This window comes from Notamacropus eugenii, chromosome 7 (assembly GCF_028372415.1).
Source record: "Notamacropus eugenii isolate mMacEug1 chromosome 7, mMacEug1.pri_v2, whole genome shotgun sequence".
NCBI classification, from domain to species: domain Eukaryota; kingdom Metazoa; phylum Chordata; class Mammalia; order Diprotodontia; family Macropodidae; genus Notamacropus; species Notamacropus eugenii.
The window spans coordinates 98,587,802-98,607,243 of record NC_092878.1 but is presented as its reverse complement, the minus strand read 5'-3'; the positions used below and the strand labels follow the sequence as shown (position 1 = coordinate 98,607,243).

Genomic DNA, 19,442 nt, shown 5'->3' with positions numbered 1-19,442 from the left:
TCAAGATATGATCCCATCCTCTTCAATTCACTCTGTGCACTCTGTCTCTATGTGTGTGTGTGTGTGCGTGTGCATGTGTGTGTGTGTAATCCCACCCAGTACCCAGATACTGAATAGTTTCAAGAGTTACCAATATTGTCTTTCCATGTAGGAATGTAAACAGTTCAACTTTAGTAAGTCCCTTATGACTTCTCTTTGCTGTTCACCTTTTCATGCTTCTCTTCATTCTTGTGTTTGAAAGTCAAATTTTCTTTTCAGCTCTGGTCTTTTCATCAAGAATGCTTGAAAGTCCTCTATTTCCTTGAAAGACCAATTTTTCCCCTGAAGTATTATACTCAGTTTTGCTGGGTAGGTGATTCTTGGTTTTAGTCCTAGTTCCTTTGACTTCTGGAATATCCTATTCCATGCCCGTCTATCCCTTAATGTAGAAGCTGCTAGATCTTGTGTTATCCTGATTGTATTTCCACAATACTTGAATTGTTTCTTTCTAGCTGCTTGAAATATTTTCTCCTTGATCTGGGAACTCTGGAATTTGGCCACAATGTTCCTAGGAGTTTCTCTTTTTGGATCTCTTTCAGGCGGTGATCTGTGGATTCCTTGAATACTTGTTTTGCCCTCTGGTTCTAGAATCTCAGGGCAGTTTTCCTTGATAATTTCATGAAAGATGATGTCTAGGCTCTTTTTTTGATCATGGCTTTCAGGTAGGCCCATAATTTTTAAATTGTCTCTCCTGGATCTATTTTCCAGGTCAGTTGTTTTTCCAATGATATATTTCACATTATCTTCCATTTTTTCATTCTTTTGGTCTTGTTTTGTGATTTCTTGGTTTCTCATAAAGTTATTAGCCTCCATCTGTTCCATTCTAATTTTGAAAGAACTATTTTCTTCAGTGAGCTTTTGAATCTCCTTTTCCATTTGGCTAATTCTGCTTTTGAAAGCATTCTTCTCCTCATTGGCTTTTTGAACCTCTTTTGCCAATTGAGTTAGCCTATTTTTCAAGGTGTTATTTTCTTCAGCATTTTTTTGGGTCTCCTTTAGCAGAGTGTTTACTTGTTTTTCATGCTTTGCTTGCATGTCACTCGTTTCTCTTCTCAGTTTTTCCTTCACCTCTCTAACTTGATTTTCAAAATCCTTTTTGAGCTCTTCCATGACCTGAGCCCATTGAGTGGGCTGGGATACAGAAGCCTTAACTTCTGTGTCTTTCCCTGATGGTAAGCATTGTTCTTCCTCATCAGAAAGGAAGGGAGGAAATGCCTGTTCACCAAGAAAGTAGCCTTCTATAGTCTTATTTTTTTCCCTTTTGTAGGCATTTTCCCAGCCAGTGACTTGACTTCTGAGTGTCTTCTCCACCCCCACCTCGCCTCCAGATCCACCCAGCCAGCACTTGGGGTCTGAGATTCAAATGCTGCTTCCCAGCCTCAGGGCTTTGGGCGGGGGCAGGGCTGCTATTCAGTGTGAGATCAAGTTCAGGTGCTCAGGTTGGGGCAGGGCTGCCTCACAGGCTCAGTTCCCTCAGGGGGTTTATGCAGAGACCTTCATCAATGGATCAGGGCTCCTGCCTGCTTGGGGAGCCCTGGTCTGCTCCCACCTCCACTGCTGCCTCCCAAGGGAGCTTGAGTTATGGGGACACCCCACACCCCTCTCGACTCGCCAAGGAGACCCTCTCACTGACCCCTGTCACCTGTGGGTGCAGGGACCCATGTGGCTGCTGGAGATTCTGTCCCTGAAGCCTGCTCGGATCCGCTCCTCTCGGTGCTGCATTGCTGAGGCAAGGTTGGGCTTGGCTCTGGGTCTGGGGAGTGAGGGACCTTTTGCAAGAGGTTTTCAGGCTCTCTGGAGCAGAAATCTCCGCTCCATTGTTTTGTGGCTTCTGCTGCTCCAGAATTCGCCAGTGGTTCTTTTTTTACAGATATTTTATGGGCAGTGTGTTCGGAGGTAGCGTATGTGCATCTTTCTACTCCGCCATCTTGGCTCCACCCCCCGAAATCTTCTTTTCAACAAAGATATATTGTTGTGATAACCACAAATCTAAAGATTAACTCTGCTCTAGCATGCAGTTCACTAAAAGAAGTGCACAAGCAATATATCTACCATTAAAAGAAGGAAAGGAAAAATGTTTGCCTAATGATCAAAGAAATCTTTAAAATTGCTCTTAAAAAACAAGGGAATAAAAAAAGAAATAAAGTACGAAATATACTGACTATTGATTCTTTCTCCTGTGGTTTTCAATTGACATGACTTGTTAAGGTGAATGAGTAAGGAGAGGCCGGCCACATTCATATATAAAATATTTTCTTTGCTCTGAATTACGACTTGACGTGATTAAAATATGTATTGCTTTTTAAATAGAGGATGTCATGTTGCCAGGTTGAGAGAACATCATTTCCTAATTCAAAAGAAATTTACTGGGAATATGCTAAACCATATTTACAAATGCAAATTTTTAAACACAAATGCCTGCTTTTTGTTCAGAGTATATAATAGCTCTTATGGAAAAACCCATACATTTTCAAAATGTCTGCTCATCTGAGTGACTTAGAACAACTTTGGACAACTACTCAGAGAATCATAGAGTACTCCCAGTTGGAAAGAACTTCAGATCACTAAGCTGATTTCAGTGAATCCTCTTAAAGTGTTCTCCATGTGAAGACTTCTAGTTTAATAATATAAAATTTTAGAACTTTGTATTTTTATGCCTTATTTTATTTGGCTTTTGGGAACTTTTATTTGAGTGAGTCCTACTTACTCATTGTGATGCAGCAGTGATCATGGTTCTCAAAATCTTTCTCTGCAGATCACAATCTCTGGCAGATATTACTGATCTGGACAGACTCAGAGTAGGAGCCTAGTAAAGGAGTATATTTCTACTGTCTGTGTATTATCCTTAGAGAAGCCCCAAATGATTTGTTAATCAACTTATTGCTTTCTTTCTGAGTTTCCCTTATTCTCAAATCCAAAGATGCTCTGGCTTTATCTTATACTGTATGTATATCATTCTAGTTTCTATAAAACCTTGGCAGGTAGTTGTATCGTAGAGATACATATACTCACTTTTTTAGAAAACTGACATTGAGTGAACTGAAGCTATAGCAAGTTGCTTTATTCTGTCTCAAAGACTTAATTAGCCTCCCTGTGGGTCTAACTTACTATCATAAACTATTAGGAAACTGGTTGAAAGTTTTGCTGTGTAATTTACAACTCTTAAAATGGCAAGCAGAAAATTAAAGTAAAATGCAAAATCACCTTCCTTACATTTCCCAAAACATCTTCAAAGACACGTTTAAAATGTAATGTGAAAATGGTAAATTTAGAATTTTGTTCTTTATGGACCATATTGAAAAGCTCAAAGGACCTTAGGAATAGGCTGCAAATGAATCCCACTTAAGTTCCTCAGAAGGTCAAATGTATTTCCTGAAAGGAAAAGGAAAAACCAAATGACTGTAGTTTTCTTCAATGAGAATTTTCAAGATGTAGCTTTGACTTAACACTTTCTTAACTTCTACCTTCAAATAACCTACATGTTTCCCAACAGGCTATCAAGGTATCTGACACTAATTTTAAATCTGGATATATATTAGAGTGCTTTGGAGGGGCAATCTGTAGAAATGCAAAGTTAGGTCATTCAAGTACCCCGGAAAAGGAAAAACATGTCTTTTAATACTAGGCTTGCATTTCTTTTTGTAAAATGTATGGATTTTAAAATATTTTTACATTTACAATAGTATTATTCATAATAGGGACACATTTGGAGGGGGAAACATGTTGCATGGCATATGTTGTATTGGAATACAGCCACCACTAGAGTGGCTGTGGGGGTCTGCATCTTTGGCTTCATACTTAACACACCCAGTACATGGCATGTTCCCAACACAACACATACACCCCATCGTGTCTTGCTGCTTAATTATGGCTCATATTCCCAACATATGTTACATATTGTCAACAGAAGGAAAAAAAGCATACTTAGATTTGAGCTGAATTTAGTGTCTTTAAAAATATTCAAATATGTTGTTTTACAATAACATATGGTCATGAAAAATGTTTTCCCTTCCCCCGCAACAGTAGATCACTTTTAGGATGAATCATGTATTCTACAAGTAAATTAAATGGACTCTCCTCTACTGAAAAATGTATTTGTATTTTTTTTGAATTTTTGTATTACTGCTATACTTTTGAAAATCTAAATGAGACTTTGATGAAATATAATTCTAGTCTAAGTAGAATCTGATGTTACTACATTAAGAATGGACAGCAAACAATAAGAAGCTATTAATCACCTATTCTGTGCCAAGAACTGTGCCATGTACTTGAGAATCCAATTATAAAAAAGAGAGAGTCCAATGATTTCATAATTGAGAGGATCAGAGACAGGCTTTATCACCTAGTACATAATGCTAAATTGCCCCATTAAACATAAGTTCTCAGATTATTAATATTAATTGATGTGTGCTCTCAAGACATCAGTGAAAGCCTAGATTTTCACTATTAATTGAGGAAAAAATTACAAAAATTATAGTTATAGCCTTATTTGCAAATCCTTATAACAAAATGTTCTTAAAGGAAAACCAGTATAGTACGAGTCCTAAGTTCTGGGATTTAGGCATGGCTTTTCTATTAATTTGCTTTCTGACTTTGAAGAAGCCAGTCAGCTTCTCTGGATCTCAATATTCTTATTTGTTAAATGAGACACTCTTACATTTCATGGTCTCGTTATTTCACCTCTCACCTATTGTAACCTTCTTCTGATTGGTCTCCTTGTCTCAAGTCTCTCCCCACTTCAGTCCATTCAGATATTAAAGTCCATTCAGATTTTCCTAAAGCAGATGTATGAGCATTGCTCACCAACAACCAGTGGGTACCCATTACCTCCAGGATCAAATATAAAATCCTGTTTGGTTTTAAAGTCTTTCATAACCTTTACCCCTTCCAACCTTTTAAGTCTTCTTACTCATTATGTTTCTTTATGTACTCTGTAATTCAGTGAAGCAGATATTCTTTCAGTTGTTCAAATAAGGCACTCCATCTCCAGAATCAGGGCATTTTTATTGTCAGCCTCCTATGCCTGGAAAACTCTGCCTCTGTCTCTTCCTCCTGGTTTTTCTGACCTCCCTTAAGGCCCAGCTAAAATGCTAACTCTAGTAAGAAGCTTTTTCCATCTCCATTAATGTTAATGCCTTCCCTCTGAGATTATCTCCAATTTAACTTGTATATATCTGATATGTACAGAATTGTTGGCATGCCATCTCCCCTGTAAGACTTTGAATTTCTAGGGAACAGGGATTATTTTTGCATATTTTGCATCCACTACTTTTAACATGGTGCCTGGCATAGAATACACTTAATAAATGTTTGCTGATTAATTCTGAGCTCATATTTTTAATTGGTGTAGAAGCAAAAGTGATGAGAAAAAAGTTGGATTCCGGGTGTTTAAAATTATAATAAAGGAAGCAAAGAATAGAATGAGGGACAAATGAAGAAAATGCCCATGAGAAATCATATGTGTGACATGATCCTTCACCTCTAAATCCAAGAAAGCATGAAAAATACCTTTCCGAAAGCAAAGAAAATAAGATGCTCTTTTTAGACTGCCTGAATATTAAAATGTCACATTTTACAGTGTTTTTAAACTTGTTTTGAAAGTGCTTTCATGAACGTTATTTTACTTCATCCTCACAACAAATATCATTATCCCTAACAGATAAGGACACTCAAGTCAAGAGAGTTGAAGTTACTTGCCCAAGGTCCCACATTCTGTGAGTCTGTTGAAGATCCAACATGAAAATTAATATCTGCTTATCCTTAATGCAGTGTTCTTTCCACTGAACCATCCTGCCCTTTATTCAAATTTAGTTCTACCTACATTTCTGTCAAATATGATATTAGAAAAGTATTAGCAAAAGAGTACAATAATGATTTACCAAAAGATAGATGAGGATATAAAAAGAACATCAATTTTTAATGTACATACATTTCTTACAGACAGGTTGTTTTTGTTTCAAATTTAATCCTTTGTGTTTAAATTGAACTGTCACTTTATATCACTCTAGGTATAATCACAGGACTAGAAAAGACCTTGTGAGGTCATCTTGTCCTTTCCCCTGCCTTCATTTCAACTGCCCTGCAAAAGATTAAGCTTGAAATGAAAATGTACATCCTATTCAATCTTTCTACAATCTTTGCTGCCCTCCATCCATCTCTAGTTATTTCTATTATATATCATTTTGTAAAAATGATTAGCTATTTAAGTTATGTCCTTCATGATATCCTAGTGCCTGAGAGAATTAAAAACAGGTTTGCAGGTGTCTGACATTTAGTGACCAATTTAGACACCAGGAAGAATGAATCCTAGAAATCTTAATAAAATTTGATACTTTTAAATACTAGGTAAGTACATATAAAATATTCATTACTTGCTTGTTAATTTATTTTTTTAAAAGAAAATTAATTATAACATTGACAAAATGAATGGATAATTAATTTTGCAACGTACTGTGTTTCTGAATGAGATATTAAATTAATGTATTTTATATAAAATGTAACATACAATATCTCATCAAACTGATCATTTAAATACACATTGTTCTTTGTGTTACTAAAAAGTTGAAAGTGGACATAATTAACACAGCTTCACCAAGAAAACAGTCAGAATACACATAAAAATATACCCAATAAGTAAGTACTAATATGAAGGATACCATCTTGCTTGATAATTTTCCCTTCATTATCCCTCTGTGATTTCAAGATGAACCTGAATGCTAGCTCTTAAAACAATCTTTTCCCTCTTACTCCCAATCACCCCTCACAAGGCAATATTTTCCCTACAAGACACCAATTCAGATAGGTTGATGTCATAAAAAAGGCAAGCAAGTAGGACAGAAAAAGGGACAGAGAAAGGATGCCAAGAAGGAATTGCAGAATCCTATGTTCATTTGTCCAAAAGGACTACAGTGGGAGGGGGCGGAGCCAAGATGGCGAAGTAGAAAGACGCACATACACATAGCTCCGAACCCACAAACCACAGAACGGCTAGAGGGGACCAACCCAGGGCGAATTCTGCACCCAGAGACCATGGAATATTGAAGCGAGGGAGATTTCTGTTCCGGAGAGACCTGCAAACCTCTCGCGGGGGGTCCTTTGCGCCGTGGACTGGGTGCCAGGACGGTGAGCAGAGGGCAGCCCTGCCGCGGCCATGACACTGTGAGGAAAAGATCCGAGAGGGCTACGGGGATGGGATCTCCAGCAGCCACGAGGGTCCCCCCACCCACAGAGGGACCTGCAAACCTCTCGCAAAAGGTCCGTCGCGCTGCAGACGCGGAGCCCAGCCCGGACCTGCGGCAGCCGCGGCTCCGAGAGGCACAGATCTGAGAAGGCTCCAGAGATGGGATCTCCAGCGGGGGCACAAACCCCCCACCAACAGGTGACTGACGGGGGTAGGTGAGAGAGTCTCTTTGGCGGGTTGAGAGGGGAGTGGGGTGCCCCCATGGCTCGGGCCCCCCCAGGAGATAGAAGCTGAGAGGCTGCTACAAACAGGGGCTCCCCAAACGGGCAGGAGCCTGGATCCATTGTGGAAGGTCTGTGCATAAACCCCCTGAGGGAACTGAGCCAGAGAGGCGGCCCTGCCCCTGACCACCTGAACTTAATTCTCACACTGAATAGCAGCCCTGCCCCCACCAAAAACCCTAAAGTGGGAAGCAGCATTTGAATCTCAGTCCCCAAACGCTGGTTGGGAGGACCAGGAGGAGAGGTGGGTGTGAGGAAAACATTCAGAGGTCAGGTCACTGGTTGGCGAGAATGCCCAGAAAAGGGAAAAGAAATAAAACTATTGAAGGGTATTTTCTCGGAGAAAAGACACTTCCTCCCTACCTTTCTGATGGGGAGGAACAATGCTTGCCATCAGGCAAAGACACAGAAATCGAGGATTCTGGGTCCCAGCCCACCCAATGGGCTCAGGCTATGGAAGAGCTCAAGAGGAATTTTGAAAATCAAGTTAGAGAGGTGGAGGAAAGACTGGGAAGGGAAATGAGAGGGATGAGGGAGAAGCATGAAAAGCAGATCAGCTCCCTGCTAAAGGAGAACCAAAAAAATCTTGAAGAAATTGGCACCTTGAGAACTAGCCTAACTCAGTTGGCAAGGGAGGTGCAAGGGGCCAATGAGGAGAAGAATGCTTTCAAAAGCAGAATCAACCAAATGGAAAAGGAGATTCAAAAGCTCACTGAAGAAAATAGATCTTTCAAAACTGGAATGGTACAGATGGACGCTAAGGACTTTATGAGAAAGACAGATATCTCAGAACATACCGCGCAGATTCGAAAAATGGAAGATAATGTGAAATATCTTATTGGAAAAACAACTGACCTGGAAAATAGAATCAGGAGAGACAATGTAAAAATTCTGGGACTACCTGAAAACCATGATCAAAAGAAGAGCCTAGACATCATCTTCCATGAAATTATCAAGGAAAACTGCCCTGAGATTCTAGAACCAGAAGGCAAAATAAATATTCAAGGAATCTGCAGAACACTGCATGAAAGAGATCCAAAAAGAGAAACTCCTAGGAGCATTGTGGCCAAATTCCAGAATTCCCAGGTGAAAGAGAAAATATTGCAAGCAGCTAGAAAGAAACAATTCAAGTATTGTGGAAATACAATCAGGATAGTACAAGATCTGGCACCCTCTACATTGAGGGATAGAAGGGAATGGAATAGGATATTCCAGAAATCAAAGGAACTAGGACTGAAGCCAAGAATCACCTACCCAACAAAACTGAGTATAATACTTCAGGAGAAAAAATGGTCTTTCAATGAAATAGAGGACTTTCAAATTTTCCTGATGAAAAGACCAGAGCTGGAAAGAAAATTTGATTTTCTAACACAAGAATGAAGAGAACCATGAAAAGGTGAACAGCAAAGAGAAGTCATAAGGGACTTACTAAAGTTGAACTGTTTACATTCCTACATGGAAAGACAATATTTGTAACTCTTGAAACAGTATCTGGGTACTGGGTGGGAGTACACACACACACACACATGCACACACGCACACATACATAGAGACAGAGTGCACAGAGTGAATTGAAGAGGATGGGATCATATCTTAAAAAAAAATGAAATCAAGCAGTGAGAGAGAAATATTGGGAGGAGAAAGGGAGAAGTTATATGGGGCAAATTATCTCTCATAAAAGAGGCAAGCAAAAGACTTATTAGTGGTTGGATAAAGAGGGGAGGAAAGAGAAAAACATGAGGTCTACTCTCATCACATTCCACTAAAGGAAAGAATATAATGCACACTCATTTTGATAGGAAAACCTATCTCATAATACAGGAGAGTGGGGGACAGGGGCACAAGCAGGGTAGGGGGGAGGATAGAGGGGAGAGCATGGGGAGGAGAATGCAATACGAGGTCGACACTCATGGGGAGGGAAAGGACCATAAGAAAATAGAAGTAATGGGGGACAGGATAGGATGGAGGGAAATATAGTTAGTCCTATACAACACAACTAGTATGGAAATCATTTGCAAAACTAAACAGATATGGCCTATATTGAACTGCCTGTCTTCCAAGGGGAAGGGGTGGAGAGGGAGGGAGCTAAAGAAGTTGGAACTCAAAGTGTTAGGACCAAATGTAATGTTCTTACCACTGGCTAACAAGAAATACAGGTTAATGGGTCAAGAAAGCTATCTGGCCCTACAGGACAAAAGAGAAGATGGAGACAAGGGCAGGGAGGGAGGATAGAGGAGAGAGCAGATAGGTCACAGGGGTAATTAGAAAGCTTGGGTCTGGGGCGGGGGGGATAAAAGGGGAGAAAATTTGTAACCCAAAATTGTGTGAAAATAAATGTTAAAAGTTAAATAAAAAAAAATTGTCTTTACATGTAATTGCAAAAAATAAAATACAATTTACTGAGCAAAAAAAAAAAAACAAAAGGACTACAGTGGAAAAACTGGAGGAAAATGCTAGTGCCCTTGATGCATCACTTACAATAGGATATGAACCCTTCTGCTTGAAAAATTATGGTATTTTTGCATTTACAGGACTTGAACAATGAATGCTTAGCCAATAATTGCCATATTTTTCAACTATTGTAGCCCTGAGGATGAACAATAGGTCATATCATAAAGATGTTAAAACAATCCATTACCACATGACTTCTGCTGACCCTGCTACTTGTACTAACAGGATAGCTTTTATGTATTATACAATACCTTACTACTCTAGAAGTTTGAAAAGAATGAAGAGAATGTGTATAGTATTTCTGAAATGTTTGAAAGAGGAATCATCTAAAGAAATGCAGCATATGTGAAAGAGGATTTGGTATTAGTTCATATAATCTTGCAGTGGGAACCCTTAACAGAATTTCTTACTCTCATAATATCAAACCTCAGGAAATGAGTTTTTAAAAAAATAACTTAGCCATTTGGCTTAAGCTTTCTTTTAAAGAAAAAAATATGGATATATATGTGTACATATATGCATGCATACATATATGTGTATGTTTATATATGTATATCCTCCCAGGCTTCTGATCACATTGTTGTAGAGCAGTGGTGCTACGTTCATATAGAAAATGTACATGCTGATCATTACAAGTGACATACTAATTTAGAAAACTACCTATCACCTATATTTTATGACATTTTTATTTTTAAAATATTTCCCAATTAAGTTTTAATCTGATTCTGATCACACTTGGAATGTATTGGGCAAAATGTGGCTCCAATTCCATGTTTGACAGCTCTGGTGTAGGAAACTCCTATCAAGAAAATTTCTTCTTCCAATACACCTTGGCAGTTGTTGTGCAGAGAGCCTATATACCTTTCTTCCTAACGAGTTGTTTTTTATATTTCTGCATAGAGTTTAAATCACAGGTAACCCTAGCTTCTAGGCAGCTTCTAGGCAGCTAGGTGGTACAAAGGATAGAACACAGAGCCTAGAGTGAGAAAGACATTAGTTCAAAGACAGATTCAGATACCTCCTACCTGTGTGATCCTGGATAAGTCACTTAACCCTATTTGCCTCAGTTTCCTCCTCGGTAAAATGAGCTAGAGAAGGAATTGGCAAACCATTTCAGTATCTTTATGAAGAAACCCCAAATAGGATCACAGAGAGTCAGACAAGATTGAAATAACTCAAGAATATAAGAACAACAACCCTAATTAGAAATATATAAAACAGTAACATTTTGGAAAGTAGCTATACAAAATCCCTACAGTTTCAGAACTGAAAGAGAGCTCAGTAGTGACCCATGACTACTCAGACCTGAGTAGGAAAGGAATCAGAATAAGATCTGCGTATTATCTCACTCAAAATGAGAATCTGGAAAGGCCTCAGGTTAAAAGGGCCAAGGTCTCCCATTGCATCCTGGGCCATCTGCAGTCATCCTGATGAATATCTCGTCACTGGACCCAGATGACTTTGGAGGAGAAAGTGAAGCTGGTGACCTTGTACAACCCTCCCTCACTTAAATCAAAGTCAACTGCAAGTCATGTCATTATCTCTCTGAGGTCATAATCCTCTCTAAAAATGAAGGACAAACACACATAAAGCTAGAAAAAAAAAACCAATACATAAAATATATGTATAAGGTTATCTATTTATAATTTTTTCTATATCCCTTGGATCTCACATAGTATTTTGTTTTACACATTGTCAATACAGTTATGTAACACTGGTTATTACAAATATACAGTTATATTACTGGACAAAAGATTAAGAGATACGAGAGACCTTAGAGGCTATTTATTCAAACTCCTTTATTTTAGAGTTGTGGAAACTGAAACGCAAAAAGTATTCGTGATTTGCCTAGGGTCATGTAAATAACAAAAGTGGGAGGAAAGATGTGGTGTTACATCTTTATGGTTCTAACTCTATTTACTATACACTAGGCAAAGCTGCTTTTAATGGGGGCATGAGATTTGTAATTATGACAACAATGTTTGCAGGTTGAGAAATTTTGACCAGCCCTTTTCAATTATTTCTTGAAGTGTATTTGATTTTTAGGGCAAAATTACTGGGAGGTACTAATCATATGGTGGTGTGGTGACTACACTTTCTATAACCAAAGATGCAGAAGAGGTGAATCAAATTCATTTCTAACTTACCAAAAAAAAAAAATAAATAAAGGCAAAAGACATTTGGTGTGAGAGCCTTCTCAAAATGGCTAAGTACTTATGATGGTTAAATTTTCTGTATGAGTATTTACATCATGGAAACTGGCAAATGTTACAAATCAGGACTTGATTTATTGTTTAGTTCATTGTCTAGACTTAAGAATGTGATGGAGAAAAAATAAGAAATTAACTTAAAAATGTGTGATGGGAACTATGCCCAAAGGGCTAAAAAACGTGCATACCCTTTGACCCAACAATACCACTTCTAGGGCTGTATCCCAAAGAGATCATAAAAATAGGAAAAGGACACACATGTACAAAAATAGCAACTCTTTTTCCTGGTGGCCAAGAACAGGAAATTGAGGCGATGCCCATCAACTGAGGAATGACTGAACAAATATGAATTTAATGGAATGCTATTGTGCTATAAGAAATGATGAACAGGCAGACTTTGGAAAGACCTGGAAAGACTTAATATGAACTGATGCAGAGTGAAGTGAGCAGAATCAGGAGAACACTGCACACAGTAACAGCCACATTGTGCATTGATTGACTGTAATATACTTAGCTCTTCTTATCAGTGCAAGGACCTAAACCAATTCCAAAAGACTCATGATGGAAAATGCCATCCATAGCCAGAGAAAGAAATATGGTGTCTGAATGCAGATAGAAGCAGACTATTTTCTTTTATGTTTTGTTTTGCTCTTTCTCATGGTTCCTCCAATTAATTCTAATTCTTCAATAAAATATGACTAATGTTAAAATATGCTTAATAGGAATGTATATGTAGAGTCTATATTGGATTGCATGTTGTCTCAGGAAAGGAAAAGGGGAGGAAAGAGGAGAAAATTTAAAATTTATGGAAGTGAATGTTGAAAATAAAAATAAATTAACTTATAAAAAAGAAAGATAAAAATGTGTGATGGATATATTTTCCTTCTCTCCCTTGCCAGGGAGATAATTCTTAAATATTTACTGGTGCGCTCATGAGTTTAGTTGAGAAGTACAAATCAGTAAATTTTGCACATACCTAGGAAGCCACTTGTGTAACAGGTGAGAGGAGCTGTGAGACTGCCAACAACAAAACTGAAAATGTGTTGACTGGGCCTCAGGCAGGTTGATCCAGTTGATTTCATTCTAAAAAAGTGATGACACTTCCCTCCAAATAGCAGTAGCTGTTGGAGCAGTTGAAACCAGATCCACTATTGTTGCTTTAATGCATGTCAGGTACAAAGATAGAGGTCAGCTCTGGCAACAGAATGCTGAGCTTTTAAGATTCAACAGAGGTAATTGTGAGGTACAGCAGCAGCAGGAATAGCAAAGGAATTCATGAACCATGCTGGGAAGTTGCAGTAATCAGAGCCAAGAATCAGAGAATACAGGCTGTTTTCAGGGACCTAACTCATTAAGTTTTAGGAAGGAGAAATCTCCCAGCTTTAGAAAACATTAAAATATAAAAACTCCTTCACATTGGAATAGGAATTCCTGGGGATTTACTTAATGTGAAATATCTAAATTAATTTTCTATCAAGTATATGAGTTTAAAGATGGTACTCATTTTTTTTTTATGGTGCCAATTTTAAATAGATTATTCTCCAAGACAAGAATTTCATTTCCACACATTTATAGTGTGGATGAAGTACCATGTTGCCCATTCCTCCCCCTAACCACATTCAAGTATTCAAAATGCCCAGATTTCTATATTAGCTCAAATGCTACTTTTAGACTGCCATTTTTAGTTGAGTCCTTCAAGTTTTGGAAGGCTGTGTGGAATGCTCTTTCTTCTGGTGTTTTCAGTTGATATCTTCAAGAGTAGGGCCAGAAGAAGGACCTCTGGGGGCTGCTCCACCACTTGGAAACCCATTAGGAATGCCTCCTGCAATGCCTAATGCATTCTAATACAACTTAGTAATAATGGAGCTTCAGATTTTCTCCAAATATTTCTGCTGATAATTATTCCTTCTTATCAGTCTGGCTCTTACCTATCCAACTGATTATTTCATTACATTTGTCAAGGATCTTCTGTTTGTCTTCATCATGAGATTTTTCTTGGAGTTTCTCATCTTTACTGTTGGCTTCATGTTGAAAGCATAAAATTCAAGGGAGTTTGGGAAGATGCCTTGTTTCTCTGTTTCTCATCTTCAGTCTTCTATTTCTCAGCTTCTTGGACTTAGTGTCTTCTTTGGTCAGAAGACCTTTGTCACTGGTGACGATCTTTTCTTTGTTACCTGTGCTCTTATCCACAGCCGACATGTGGAAGAGGCCATTTGCATAGTTTTCAAATGCTATTTCAACCTGAAAACACCACAACTGTTGGGCGTGAGGATTCCTGTGGGCTCAGATTTGTCAGATAGATTATCAGTCTTTGTGGCTACTCTGATCTTCATAAGCCTTAATAAGAACACAAAGCTTTTTGTCTGAGTAGGTGGTAAAAATTTGTTTTTGCTTTCTATCAATGGTTGTATGGTATTTGATCAGAAATGTCATAACTCCACCAAAAGTTTCATTACCAAGGGAAAGAGGATTGATGTCCAAAAGAAGCAAGTCCTGAATGTTCTCAGATTTCTCTCCAGACAACTTGGCAGTCTGGACAGCTGTATCATAGGCAAGAATCTCATTAGAATTAATGCTTTGGTTGAGCTCCTTTCCAGGATTTTAAGGATCTGAGGGTAACTACCCACCATCAAAAGGTCACAGATCTCTGATTTGTTGTAGCAGCAAGCACCCCAGCATACACATGAGGGCCTGCTGTACAGATTCTTAGATCTGGTTTTCTAAAAGGAGAGCAACATTTGAGGGGTCAACAATCTGCTTTAATTACATTCACTAACAGAGAAACAAGCAGAGAAATAAAGACCAATAGAAAGGTTGTCTGACCATAAGCAATACATACATCATAAATCAACAGACAGATGCAACTGCCTGGCCATTACATACACACTTAGTTACCTAGAGAGAGAAGCACCAATATCTGGGTTTTCAAAGTTGGGGGACTTCTTAATGGCTCCCAAAGTCTGACCTGGCACAAGAACCTTCTTCCAAAGAGTAAGCCTCAAAGTAAAATCTCATCTCAGAGTATATATACACTTCTCAGAGCCAGAGGTCATGAACCTTGTGACCAATCCCTCATTAGAAATTAACAAAAGGTATCTGAGGCCTATTAATGGTCAGAGAAGATCTTTAATTAACAAAACATTTATGTAGTTTGGTATCATTAGGATCTTTTTTACAGAGTCCAATGTGCCACAAAAGAAGTCAGTATTCCATGCTTCAAAATGAACACAGGTAATAGAAGCAAAAAAGGTGATACCTTCAGAGAGGTAGGTCAATCTCAATATTGGCCTGGGTATTGGAAGTCTGGGTGTGTTACATATTCACAAGTAGTTTGCAGTTAGCTCTCAACCCTCTTGTTCTCACTGATATCCTTCTGGTGCTTTCACTTGAACAATGGAATGGCTGACCATGCAGTTGTCAAAGTTCTTCCCACCCAAGTGAGTATCCCCAGCTGTGGACCTGACTTTAGGGATGGTATCCTCAATGGTAAAAAAGAAGACATTGAAAGTGGCACCTCCAAGATCAAACATCAATATGTTTCCTTTGACATCAACGTGTTTGTCCAATTCCATAAGCAATAGTAGCAGGAGATAGTTTATTGATAATTTGGAGCACACTGAGACCAGTGATGGTTACAGCAACTTCGTGGCCTGCCATTGAAAATCACTGCTGGAACTATGAAAACCGTATTTGCAATAGTTTCTCCAAAGTAAGCTTCTGCAATTTCTTCCATCTTCATCAAGACCATAGAAAATGATTCTTCTGGGTAGAAGCTTTTGGTTTCTCCTTTGAACTTGACTTGGACCTTAGGTATGTCTACATCATTCACCACCATGAAAGATTAATGCTTCATGTCTGCTGTACAATTTCATCATCAAATCTGTGACCAATCAGATGTTTGGAATGAAAGACTATTGTGGATGGGTTCATTGCAACTTTACTCTTTGAAGGCTTACCATTAAACATACAGTGTCAATGAATGTAATGTAGCTTAGGGTTATCCTGTTCCCTTGGTCATTACCAGTGACTGCCATTTTCCCCTATTGGAAGATTCCTATACAGGAATAAGTTGTACCAAGACCAATACTAACTGTAGGTCCCTTCAGCATGACTGTCAGGGTATCGAGGTCAAGCTGAATGATATGGAGTAAGGATTGCTTCTATGCTGAGTCATGGGATTCTTTTAGTATCAGGGCTGAGAATAATTCTATTGATTTTCTCTACATTGCAACCCTACACCATATAAGTACTTTTGATGTAAATTGTCACTCACACTTCCAGCTTCCTATTATTATTTACTAACGAGTTCATCACTAACTGAACATTTTACTATTGGGTCAAATTCAACCCGATAAGCACAAGCTCAAAATCTTTCCGCCTAATTCCTCACTTATGACAATGGCACCAGCATTATATGGCTAGTCTCATAGTAGTTTTCTTTCACCATTGCCATATGCCATCACTTACCATAACTTGGATATTCTTTCTTTACTGATTAATATCATTCTTCAATGAGTCAAATTCAAGTTCCAGCTTGAAACTCATATCTTAATACGGTAATAGGGTAACAGTGACCAGAGACTACAAGTTAATATCCCCTGTAAAATTCAGGCATCTTGGAGAAATCATTAAAAACAATTCTGTTAGGGAATGGAAATTCTTGTTGATGTAACTAATTCTTGAGATCTGACATCACTTAATTCAGACAAGTTTACCTACTGTGCCCCTTTCTTCCCTCTTCAGGGATTGGTTGGCTTGCTCCACTTCCATTTTTCTATCTATAACTTGTTGTTTTCTTTCAAATCAAGATTACTCTCTGACTTTTTTTGGGGGGGGGGGGATGGGGTGGCGGAGACTGGATTGTTCTAGCTTGCCCAGTCTAGAAAGACAGGATCTGCTCATATCCCTAATACCACGGATGATCAATCTGACAACTGTGATGAACTCCATTTCCAACACGGACCAACTCAGCCCTACTTGCAAATCCTGTGGCCTCCCTACATCACCTGCTCTTCAGTGTTTACCATGTTGGTGCTCAATTTAGTGTGGACATCTGTTTGGCTTAGCCTATTCCAGGTAATCTATCAGTCTCATCTTCCTTAATAGCAGGGACTGCAGGCATGGGCCAACACATCAAGCCCTCACCCACTTTCCAAACATGGTGTAATGGAAAGAATTCTCCTTTATTTTGCAAATTATGAAAAAAGAGATTCATATAGGTTAAATAACTTTCCTAAGGTTACATAGTTAATAAACCACATGGTATAGTGCCTTTCCATTAATATTATACTAAAGAATCTAACAAAGAGTATCCCTGAAAGAAAGGATAATATAAGACTCAATCTGGAACACAGTTCCCAATAATAGCAATTATATCAAATGAGTTAAAAGTACTTATGGTTTATATTAGCAAATACATAGGCTGGTCAAAAAGAGATGCAACCTTTGAAAACCTATTTTTGTAAAACCTGCTAAGTGTGAACCAGCTTAATCAAATGTTCCCCTCTGGTGCGACATATCCAGTGTACTTGTCAAGGTATATAAAGGCATTCTCTTTGTTGTTAGCGTTTTCATGACAACAAGAAATTCACAGGAGCACACAAATGCTTCATGTGTCTAGATGAATATAAAGCCTATATAATCTAAAGAGAGACAGTTAAGGTAGCATTGTAGATTTGTTCATCTGGGCATTAGAGTTCTAAGATACTTTCTTCTCCTGTAACTTAATGAAGTTGACATTTGCCTCAGCTCAGAGGGAAAAGTGGTAGAGGATAGAGGTAGGATTAGGGAAAGAAGCCACCAAAAGCTCCTGATCATTGAGGAGCTGATTTACTAGGGTCCGAAGAAACTGATCATTAGTTCTGAAACTAATGGACGCTGTTTCCTTCAATGGCAAATATTAAAAGAGTTACAGAGGTTTCCAAGAAAATGTCAATTGCTGGGCAAAATGTGTCAGGATCAATATGGCAGGTGGTCTCTGAGGAAGACAGGAAAATGTAACTTACACCATCATACGCTTTAAAGATGGATACCTCAATATCTTTATGCCAGCGTCCACTGATGTTTGTGGAAAATTCTGAGTGGTCAAATAGATGTTTATGTGATTCATATTAGAGAATGAGGAGCATCTGTGCCTTTGATTTGACCTGCAGAAAATCAGCTAGTGGTATAATGAACCAAATCACAGGATACTAGTATAGCTTCCTAGAAGTCTGCTAATTTGTTCGGCTGCAAATTTTCCACAAAGAGTTATTTACATCTCACTAACCACGAGGTTCACACCTGGGGTTGGCAACACCTGGCAGTGTTCTTAATGAGTTCACTACTGTTTCCGTAGAAAGTGCTGACATCAATAATTGTAATGTTACATTTATTGCAAGAGAAGTACAAACATAACTGTAGTGGATTAGTAAAGGTCACTGAACTCCGTAACTCTTTTCGGTGCTAATGTAGCTTGACGGTATTTGCTAGCTAGGTTGGAGAGGGAGGGTGGTAATGATGGAGGGAGGAGCATGAGACCCTGTGATTGTTGGCTCTTTCAGGAAGTTGCCTAACTACACAGAAGCATCTGCTCTGGAAACTTGCAATCCAAATGTTTTCATTTTGACATTTTTAAAATGGTACTCAGTTTAGCAACAACCTAATTGGCCTGTCACTAAATACTGCTAATCCTTCCTCTGTGGCATTAGATCATAGAATGAAAGCTAAAGAAGATCTTTGAGGGCACTGAGTACAATTTTACTGAGGAAAAAATCTGAATCAGTGTGAGGCTAACTGACTGGCTAACAGATACTCTCCTGTAAGTGTAGAAGACAGGATTCAAATTCAGTGCTGGATTCCAAGCTCAGCATTCTCTCCACCATGCTATCTGGCTGCCTCATGTTTGATCTTTCATTCTCTATTCAGAAGTCTAGTTCATAATCTAGTCATACAGAAAGGAGTCTTGTATCATTCATTGATTCCTTAAACATTTCTTAAGTGCCTGTTGTGTACTAATCACTGAGGATTCAGAGACAAAGTCCTAGTAGTGTCTCTCCTAAAACCTACATATTATTGAGGGGAAAAGATACCATCTGCTAATAAGTAAATGCAAAATATATGCAGTGTGATCATGAGGCACTAGAACATAGCATTGAGCACCAGCACCAGCACCAGCAAAGACCTTGGAAGGGGTGGAATTTGGAATGAACTTGGGAAAAGTTAAGTGTTTCAAGAGATTGAGGTAGGAAAGATGCATGTTCCAGGCACATGGTATAGACTCTGCAAAATCATGGAGACACA

At 38.6% G+C, this 19,442-nt stretch overlaps 1 protein-coding gene and 2 pseudogenes across 4 annotated transcripts in view; all 3 read right to left on the bottom strand.

Moving 5' to 3' along the window:
* The window catches only part of TENM3 (teneurin transmembrane protein 3), a 3,393,579-nt gene that overhangs the window by 2,536,754 nt on the left and 837,383 nt on the right, over window positions 1-19,442 (bottom strand). The gene's annotated exons all lie outside the window — the stretch shown is intronic.
* LOC140514718 (heat shock cognate 71 kDa protein pseudogene) lies at window positions 13,901-15,037 on the bottom strand (annotated as a pseudogene).
* Window positions 14,870-17,575, bottom strand: LOC140513217 (heat shock cognate 71 kDa protein pseudogene; annotated as a pseudogene).